The 8,859-nt window shown below is 40.8% G+C and overlaps 1 long non-coding RNA gene across 1 annotated transcript in view; it reads left to right on the top strand.

The window, feature by feature from the left end:
- The window catches only part of LOC124096462 (uncharacterized), a 48,032-nt gene that overhangs the window by 30,749 nt on the left and 8,424 nt on the right, over positions 1-8,859 (top strand). Inside the window, exons 3-4 of the long non-coding RNA XR_009227283.1 lie at positions 1,020-1,644; positions 8,673-8,805. This is a non-coding gene — a long non-coding RNA (uncharacterized LOC124096462). The remainder of the gene's footprint in view (positions 1-1,019; positions 1,645-8,672; positions 8,806-8,859) is intronic.

The raw sequence follows: 8,859 nt of genomic DNA, 5'->3' as shown, positions 1-8,859 counted from the left end.
AAATTACCAAGGGTCTCATCTACTACTTTCTATTAGTGACATCAGATCAAAAGGCCAACTTACCTTCACAGAAAGGGGAATAGGACTTATCACAAATGAAAAGGGTAAGAAAAAGAATTACTACCACATTTAATTAGCCACAGTTCCCCCACGACCATGAAATTTGCTTTCTTCTCACATGTAAAATATTCTCCTCCACATTCCAAGAATCACAAACAACAACAACAACAACAAAACTTATCCATTTACAACATCAGACTTAGGCTTAAAGTCCAGGATCTTGTCATTTAGTCAGGTTCAAGAGCCCATGAGAAACTTACTCTGGGTGTCTTTGCTTGGAACTCCTTTAATATGGTTCTTTTTTGTTTGATGGCTTGTGAATTAGAGAAACAACCCAATATACAGTGCTGAGAGAGGACCAAATGAAGTAGAAACTTATGTTCAAAAAGAGAGGATATGGAGACAAACAAATACGACTCCCACCCGATAACCATTCTCAACTTCAGCCAGGCCTGTGTCATCTCTCCTTGCTCTGGGCTATGCATTGAATAGGATCCAGTTTTCCTACTGGGTGATGGCTCTTAAAAGACCTTAGTTTCGTCTTCTGAGCCCTCAGTTCCACGCTCTGGGTCATCTGTCCTGTATTGACTTTATTATTGACTATATTCTTGATGTTCTGGCATCGGGGGCCTTGACCCTGGAGAGGCTGCCTCTTCCAAAGAGAACTAAGTTTTATAGGTATCAAATTAATTCCCTGAGATCATGACTTGGATATGTAAATCAGCCATCTCCTATATCAAATTCTCACACATCAAACCATTATTCATTCAGTCCCTGTCAAAAATCACGCAGGGACTAGATTACAAATGGCTACTAGGGATCACTCCTATTAACCAGATCCTGCTCCAAATTATTCAAACTCTCTAGTCCTAAGCTCACTAGGAGAGCCTACCCAGCTTTATCCATACGTTCCTGGAAAAACTCCAATAAAGGCTTGGGGTCATGCCCTCTCCTTCCAGCTCTCCTTACCTCTTGACAGTCTCATTGCTTCGCCATATGGTCCTGCATGACACAGAATGCCTCCAGTTTCTAAGAATCTGTGAGTATAAAATTCTTTTATGAAAACCACTTCCATGTTTATTGTCTATGCATCTGAAAATGTCTTTTTTACATAAGAAATGGTTCATGTTCATAATGGAAGAGCTTTCTCAGGCTGCTTCATGTCCAAAGAAGATTGGGTGTATAGGGGCCTCCTAATTTTCCATTAGCTGAGATTCAGTCAGGGATGAAAATCTACTACTACTAACATGGAATAAGAAACTTGCTATGGAAGTTAAACCTTCCACATCTGTGAGGTCTAGAAGGTAAGTAAAAATCTAGGAGAAGTTGGATGATCAGTGGAGAGTCGCAAACTAGGTGTCATGGAGATATGGAGCAGGTGTACAAGTTGAAGAGTGCTGGAAAAGCACCAAAGTAAACTGGGAAGATAATCTAGGGCAAATACTATGGAACACTATAGTCTTCTGCACAGGTGTTGCCCTTGAGGGACTGCAGAAAAGAGTCTGATGGTGGTGAAGACCATGATTGAATAGCATTTGGAGAAGGAGCTGGATACAGAGCACTGGAGCTAAAGACCAGTTGGAAGTAAGTTTAGGACCTTCTGCATTTGTCTTTCACTAAATATTTGGCCAACCTGCTTTTATATCAGACTTTCTATTTTTCTCTGCTTTGCTGTGAATAGGGCTTCCCACTGCCTGTGACATAAGTCTTTATTTCTCCTTTCTTTGCATTTGGTGGACACAGTTGATTCATAACACTGGAATCATTCTCACTGTCTCAGTATTATCTACCCACACCTTTGCCATGTGGTCCAAGAGAGACTATTTAGCTGACAGAACTGTGATATAATTTAAAGCCTGGTCTCTTTTGGAATCATTTATCCCTGTACCTTTCCTTCATCCCTCCCTTTCTTTTTGCTTTCAAGACCTTTGTCCCCACCCCTTTTTTTAAACTCAATGCCTATGTGTCTGACTTACCGAACACTGTGCTAGGTACAGGGGTAGCTCCCACTATGAGTGATAGGGTATAGTTGTACCTGCACTTGTTTGAATCTGCCTACCTCATTCATGCAACTAACAGTTGTCATTTGAAGTATTATTTGCAAAATTAGATTTTGTGCAGGTGTTGTGGAGGCCCCCAGATCATTTTCTTGTAGAGAACAGAAGACACAACCACCAACTAATAGGAAAAATAGATATTGGAAAGGCCATAGGGGTTTTGAAGATAACCTGTTGTAAGGGATTGTTTTTGAAAAGATAGGTTATAGGGAGTCCTTTAATGCTTATCTATGGACTGGGACTTCTTCCTGCACCTAATGGAAACTCATTAAAGATTTTTGTACTGGGAAAGATTGTGGTAAGACTTGAGCTTTAGGAAAGTTTATCAGACCATGCAATGGAAACATTAGAAAGTGGGCATCACTGGAGTTAGGTTTGTCAGCTATCATTTAGTAGCTAGGGGAAGGAAGACCTCTCACTAAATCAATTATCAAATAAATCTTGGAGCTATGGTGTCCATGGCCCTGGGCTGATGCAAGTAACTCTGAGCTTTCACAGTTGTGGGCACAGGCATTCAGGGAAATCATCATGCCATCTGGTTGACGGTAGTAAAGCTTCACTACTCTAGAGCCAGGGTACTGGAATTTCAGACCTGCTGAAAGGCAGGGAATCTGAAGGACTCAGGAGACCATGTCACAGAAGATAAATTCACTTGGTAACACAAGGGCAGTAAACTGTTCCTTTGGCCATGTCCTTTCTGACAAATGAAACTTCTCTTGCAACCAGATCAATAGTTACTGCACTAAAGAATTGTTGGAGAAAAATTTTAACTCAGTGGAGCTTATTTCCTATAAATCATCTTTACTTTTACATCCATTTATTCACACATATTGGTGAAACATGTGCTGTTAGTCAGGCTATACAGAGAGCATTAATGGTGGCTTGAAGGGAGGGTGTGCTGGAAAGAAACAGTGGACCATGCTGAGAGTTCTTCTGGGATGACAGGGAAGTTCCTTTTCAATAGGGTGGGTGCATGGAGTGCCCCATGCCGGACTCAGTACCCAAGCTAGTCCATGGAAAACTAATGAAAATTGGGAAAATGTGGGGAACATTTTTTAGAATTAAACATAGTTTTCTAGAGCTTATTCTTTATTTTGAAATGATGCCCTTCTTGTTTTTTTTGTTTTTTTTTTTTTTTTTGGTGTGTGTGTGTGTGTCTCCTTCTTCTTAGAAAATAATAGTGATGGTAGGTCATAGTGTTCTTTCCTTTCCTTTCCTCTTTCTTTCTTTATTCCCTTCCTTCCTTTTTTCCTTTCCTCATTTCTTCCTTCCTTTTAAAGTAAAAATGTCTTACTTGACAAAATTAAACACTGGCAATCTTACATTAATGCCTTCCCTGGCCCATGTCTCTGGGGTGGAAATCACTGCCTGGAGAAAGAGTCCATGCACAGCGGCTTTTGTACTGTTCAAATGTTTATCACAGACTTTCAAAGGCAATGATGGTATTCCTTTCAAGGTTCTACATGACAGAACAGGAAAGGTCATCTAATAGGTAAGTATACAATATGCTGCATCAGGATCCAAACCTACTAAAACATTGGCCAGTACCATCAGGGAGGGTACTGGCTGCACAGAGGAGCAGGTGGTGGCTCAGGCAGCACGATCCAGACCACTGCTAGACACCAGGTCTGGGATGGGCCAGCCGACTCCAAGAGTAGCTCTGACAGGGGAGTCAAGGAACTAGTGTCCAAGATGCCAACCCATTATTTTCTAAAATAAAACAAATGAAACCCAGCTGTATTGTTACAAAGGAGATATCTTAAGGGGAAAAAAGGACAGAGTAACCTAAGAAAACTCATAAACATGTTTATAATAAAGACTTTTGAATTTTTTATGGGTTCCACCATGGAGCAAAACTAAGACTAGCTAATGAGAATACAAGAAACCCAGCTGATCTTGCTATCAGAGAACCAAAATATCCTGCAGATACTAGCATTTTCTCCAAATGGAATACATTGTTGCCTTGCCTACTTCCTCATTCTGTTTATAGTTCTTTAATAGCCAGAGCTTATCTTGGAACTCGGTGCACCCTCAAATCTTCAGCTGGTACAGAGCCTAATTTGTAGTGTGGGACAGATAGATGTGTGTTAAAAATTTTAATTATGTTTTTATTGGTGCATTATAATACATGATAATAGGGTTCGTTGTGATATATTCATACATGCACATTTCCCAGTACCTTCCCTTTTCCCTCTCCTTCCTCCACCTGATCCATTTACTGATCTATTATTATTGTTGTTGATGTTATTACTGACATTATTATTTAGTGCGTTATAATTTTATATACATAAGCAGGATTTGTTTAGTATATTTGTACATGGACATAGCATAATTTGGTAGATTGCACTTCACAGAACTTCCCCATGCATTCCCCCTCTCCCTCCCTTTCAAGACCCTTCTATTCTACTGGTTATCTCATCTATTTTCTTGAGATCCCTTTGTTTTATTCCCATTTTTATGCTTCATTTTCTTTGTCCATTCATCTGTTGATGGACACTTAGGCTGGTTCCATAACTTGGCTATTGTGAATTTTGCTGCTATGAACAGTGGGATGCATGTATCACTATAGGATACTGATTTTTGTTCATTTGGATAAATACCAAGGAGTGGAATAGCTGAGTGATATGGGCGTTCCATTTCTAGTCTTTTGAGAAATAATAATACTGATTTTCATAGTGGTTTTACTAATTTGCAGCCCACCTGCTAGTATTCCTTTCACCTCATATCCTCTCTAGAATTTATTATTATTTATTCTTGATGTTTTTCATTCTAACTGGGCTGAGATGAAATATCAGGGAAGTTTTCATTTATGTGTTCCTGATTTCTAAGAAAGAAAGTTGGACATTTTTTCATGTATTTGTTGGCCATTTGCATTTCTTCTTTTGAGAAATCTTTTACTTCATTTGCCCATTTTTATTGGGGCTTTTTTTTTGGTGTTAAGTTTTTTGATTTGTTCATATATTCTGGATATTAACCCCGTGTCCCAAGAGTAGCTGGCAAAGATTTTCTCCCATTCCATAGACTGTCTTGAACACTGTTCACTGTTTCCTTTGTTGTACAGAAGGTGTTAAATTTGATGTCATCCCATTTGTTGAGTCTTAATTTTTTTTCCTTTATTTTTTAAATTTTATTTTTTGAGTTTTAGGAGTTTTTTAAGAAAGCCAGTGCCTGTGTCTAACTGTTGTAGCGTTGACCCTATGTTTGGTTTGAATTAGATAATTTTACCTATTTCAGTGTTGATTTGAGTCCAACGTGGCAGTTTCTCCTAAAATTATTTTGGGGCTCACTCGGTATAGTTGATTTACAAGTAGGAATCCCTGAGGACCCTTAAATCTTAACTCATACTAATAAACTTTCTGTTTCTGCAGCAAAATACCTGAGAAAATCAACTTATAAAGAGAAAAGATTACTTTGGCTCATGGTTTCATGGTCAACTGGCCCCATTGCTTTCGACCGATAGCAAGATACCACATCACGGTGGTGAGAGCGTATTAGAGTACAGCTGCTCATCTCATGGTGGGAAAATCAAAGAGAGAAAGAGATTAGACCAGGGTGCCATAATCTCCTTCACTGGCATCCCTAAAATGACCTAAAAACCTCCCACTAGACATTACCTCTTGAAATTTCTACCCAATAAGGCCATAGGTTGGGGACCAAGTCCTTAACAAACAAGCTTTTAGCGGGTACTTCATATTCAAACTATAGCACTTGTATTCCTAAGGTCCATGACCTTTTGAGGCTAACTTAGTTTCTCCATAAGTACAGAATCAGCAAGATTCCACAAGCTTAAATGTGAGTACTTAAGGATACGTAAGGATCGGATGTTTTTGATGCTGCTCTTACTGCTACTGCTACTTGTTGATATTGATTGACAATGATTAAGGGTCAATGGAACTGCATTGGAGCAGCAGGAAGAACATAAGTCAGCTTGTAAGGGTTACAAAAGGGTTAAGGGGGGGAGTGGTATTTGTACTGAATTTGCCAAATGAGTAGAAGGTTGGGACAGGAGTTGAGAGCAGGTCATGTTGGTAGGGCTGCTGGAAATGTTAGGGACAAGAAGTTTTGTGGACCCTGAAGTCCATCAGTATGATGTGAGCAAAGATTTTGAGAGACAGTGGAAGTTACAGGGAACAAGACAATAAAAATAGATGAAGGATCCTGACGGTCTTAGAGGGAGGACTTGTAGCATCCCAGGAGCAGCTGGGCTTCCTATCAGGGTAATCCCTTCTGTGGACCATGGCGACTTAGAAATGTATAACTTTCACATCTTTAAACCCCACATGTTCTTGGATAATCTTCAAAGTATGATGTACGCAAAGGAAAGTCTTACAATGACTCAAATTTCTGGTTTGTTCTCTACTATGTGAGAAATGGAACATTGGAAATTATGTCAGGAAAAGACCTTTATTTCCCCTGCTTTGAAACAATTTCCCTTCTCTTTTCTCTGCTGCTTTGTGTCATTTAATTGGCGATAGGATCACAAATTTGACAAATGAGCAGGTGATCTGCTTTTAGCATAACAACAAGGGCAGTTTTTAAAAAGTACATATTTTGTATTTATAAATGAGCTTGGCTTCTTGTTTTCTAAATCTACGTAAGACATTTCAAATGGGCCCCCATTGTAGAGAGTAAACACTCCCCCCCATAGTTCCTTCTCCTTGCAGGGCTCCTACAGCTGAGACTGTATATGGGAAAATTGTATTTTGATAGATATTTTGAAAACTAGGCTCCCTTCATCCTGTATTTCTCAGCAACTATTATAATTTTACTGAGAATTAACATCAGACATTGGGATGAGAATCCTCAGTCCACCAATATATAATTCTTAAAGCCCTGAACTGATTTTAATGCATTAATTAGAAGCCACCGCCTGAGTCCAAGATTAGACTCCTCTCCTTTTCTTTTTTAGTAGAAAGCGCAAGAAAACTAACGATTCTTAAAGCCATTGGAGTGAGAAGGGATTGTCCAGAAAAGATGGATATGTTGTGGGGGGAGAGAGAACAAGATGCCAAGCAGAGAATTTGCTCATCCACATGATGAACACACCCAGGCAGCCTGTGCCTACCACAGGTGCTGGGGCAGAGGGTGAGCTTACAGGAAATGATATGGAATCTTAAAAAGAACAGAAAGGAAGATGGAATCCTTTAGCCAAGGCACCTCCCAACCATGTCTGAGCCCTCCCAGGTGTGAGGCTTGTAACATTTCTCATAAGAAAATGACCTTATAGGTTATCTTAGTTAATATTGTGATGCCATAACAGACTACCACAAAATCAGGAAATATGCGGAAAGAAATGCATGGGCTTACTGTTCTGGGAGCTGAGAAGTACAAGATCAAGGGGCTGGCATGGGGTGAGGGCCTTCTTGTTACATCCTAGCATGGCTGAAGGCATTCCCCAGTGAAAGGGCAAAGAGACAGCAAGAATGAGTGAAAGCCAGAGAGCTGGGCAGACCCTCCCATCCCCTGCAGTAGGAAACCTACTCTGCAGTAAAAACATATCCAGTCCTGAGGGTGGAGCCCCCCCCCCAAAAGCTCCCTCCTCCTGGTGCCATCACAAAGGCAATTCATTTCCACAAGAGTTTTGGAGGGAACAAATAGCACAGATAAGACTTCTCCTTCCTTCCTATACACATCACTCCTGTCCTAGGTCATCTGGGAGCTCATCACCTCTTCTTTGGGACTCTGCAGTCTCTTTGGAAGGTGAACCTGGCTGCCAGCATTGTCACAGGCAAACAAAGTCCCACCGGTTTTCTGAAGCATAGTCCCCCAGCTCTCTTGTGCTTGGGCTTCTGTCCATTTTCTTCCTTTCTCGTCTCTTCCCTTGCAAAGGGACTTTAAAGAACTCTAAATAAATATGAGCCTGCAGAGCAAACTACTATGACAGTAAAATGACTGTGGTTACAAGTGCTACTTATTCAAAATCAAGTCCTGCTGGTAGGACTTGAAGAATGGGATTAAATGTTTTAAAACAGTGCCTCATTTTATCCTGATATGAAAGCCAAGAGAAAGCAGGTTACTATATCCAGTTTGTAGTTGAGGGGATGGAAAGTCTGGGGGACAAATGAGCAGGTGATCTGAGGTCGCAGGAACAGTAGGTGAAGAGGCAGGTGTGAAAGTCAGTCTGACTCTAAGCCTCACGCACGACATCACCTTGAATGCTGACAGTGAGCAGGTTACAGCCCTCTCCCCACAGATCACAGACCCACTTGAGCTTGAAATCCAGGATGCTTCTTTGATATCTTTTGACCTCAATCATTCTTCCATGTCTGGTTTTCTGGGTTTAATTCCTGTGACTCTTGATGAAAAGAAATCACAAGTTTACCACTAGACCTTGCCAGAACCCACGATGCTCCCTAGGGCTCACACCACAGTGAATGTGGACTTCAGATCTGCCTTACAGAAAGCTGCTCACAGGCTAGCTTCAGTTTTCTCATGGAAATAACATCTTGCTCATGCAGCTATGGTGAGGGTTAACTAAAATCTTATATGTAGAAGACTGAACCTGTTGCAAAGGATGTGCCTAGAAAATAAAGGTCTGATTTCATGCCTTTCCAGCTTCCAGCTTACTTGGACCAGACAGGCTACATTCAGCAGAGCCCCAGTAGAACACTGTCCCAGGTCATGGCCAGAGACAGCATCTTGCAGCATTGGAGGGATTGGAGATGCTTTGCCTGATGATTGCTCACAGGTTGGTTTCCTTGTTCTAGTCCAGTGCTTGGGTGTTCCCTCTGCCTCTCTCATC

This window comes from Marmota monax, unplaced genomic scaffold, assembly GCF_021218885.2.
Source record: "Marmota monax isolate L192 unplaced genomic scaffold, Marmota_monax_Labrador192_F-V1.1 WCK01_AAM20220418_F8-fsc00004, whole genome shotgun sequence".
NCBI lineage: Eukaryota > Metazoa > Chordata > Mammalia > Rodentia > Sciuridae > Marmota > Marmota monax.
Note: the sequence above shows the minus strand (reverse complement) of the source record. Positions and strands in the feature narration are given on the sequence as shown.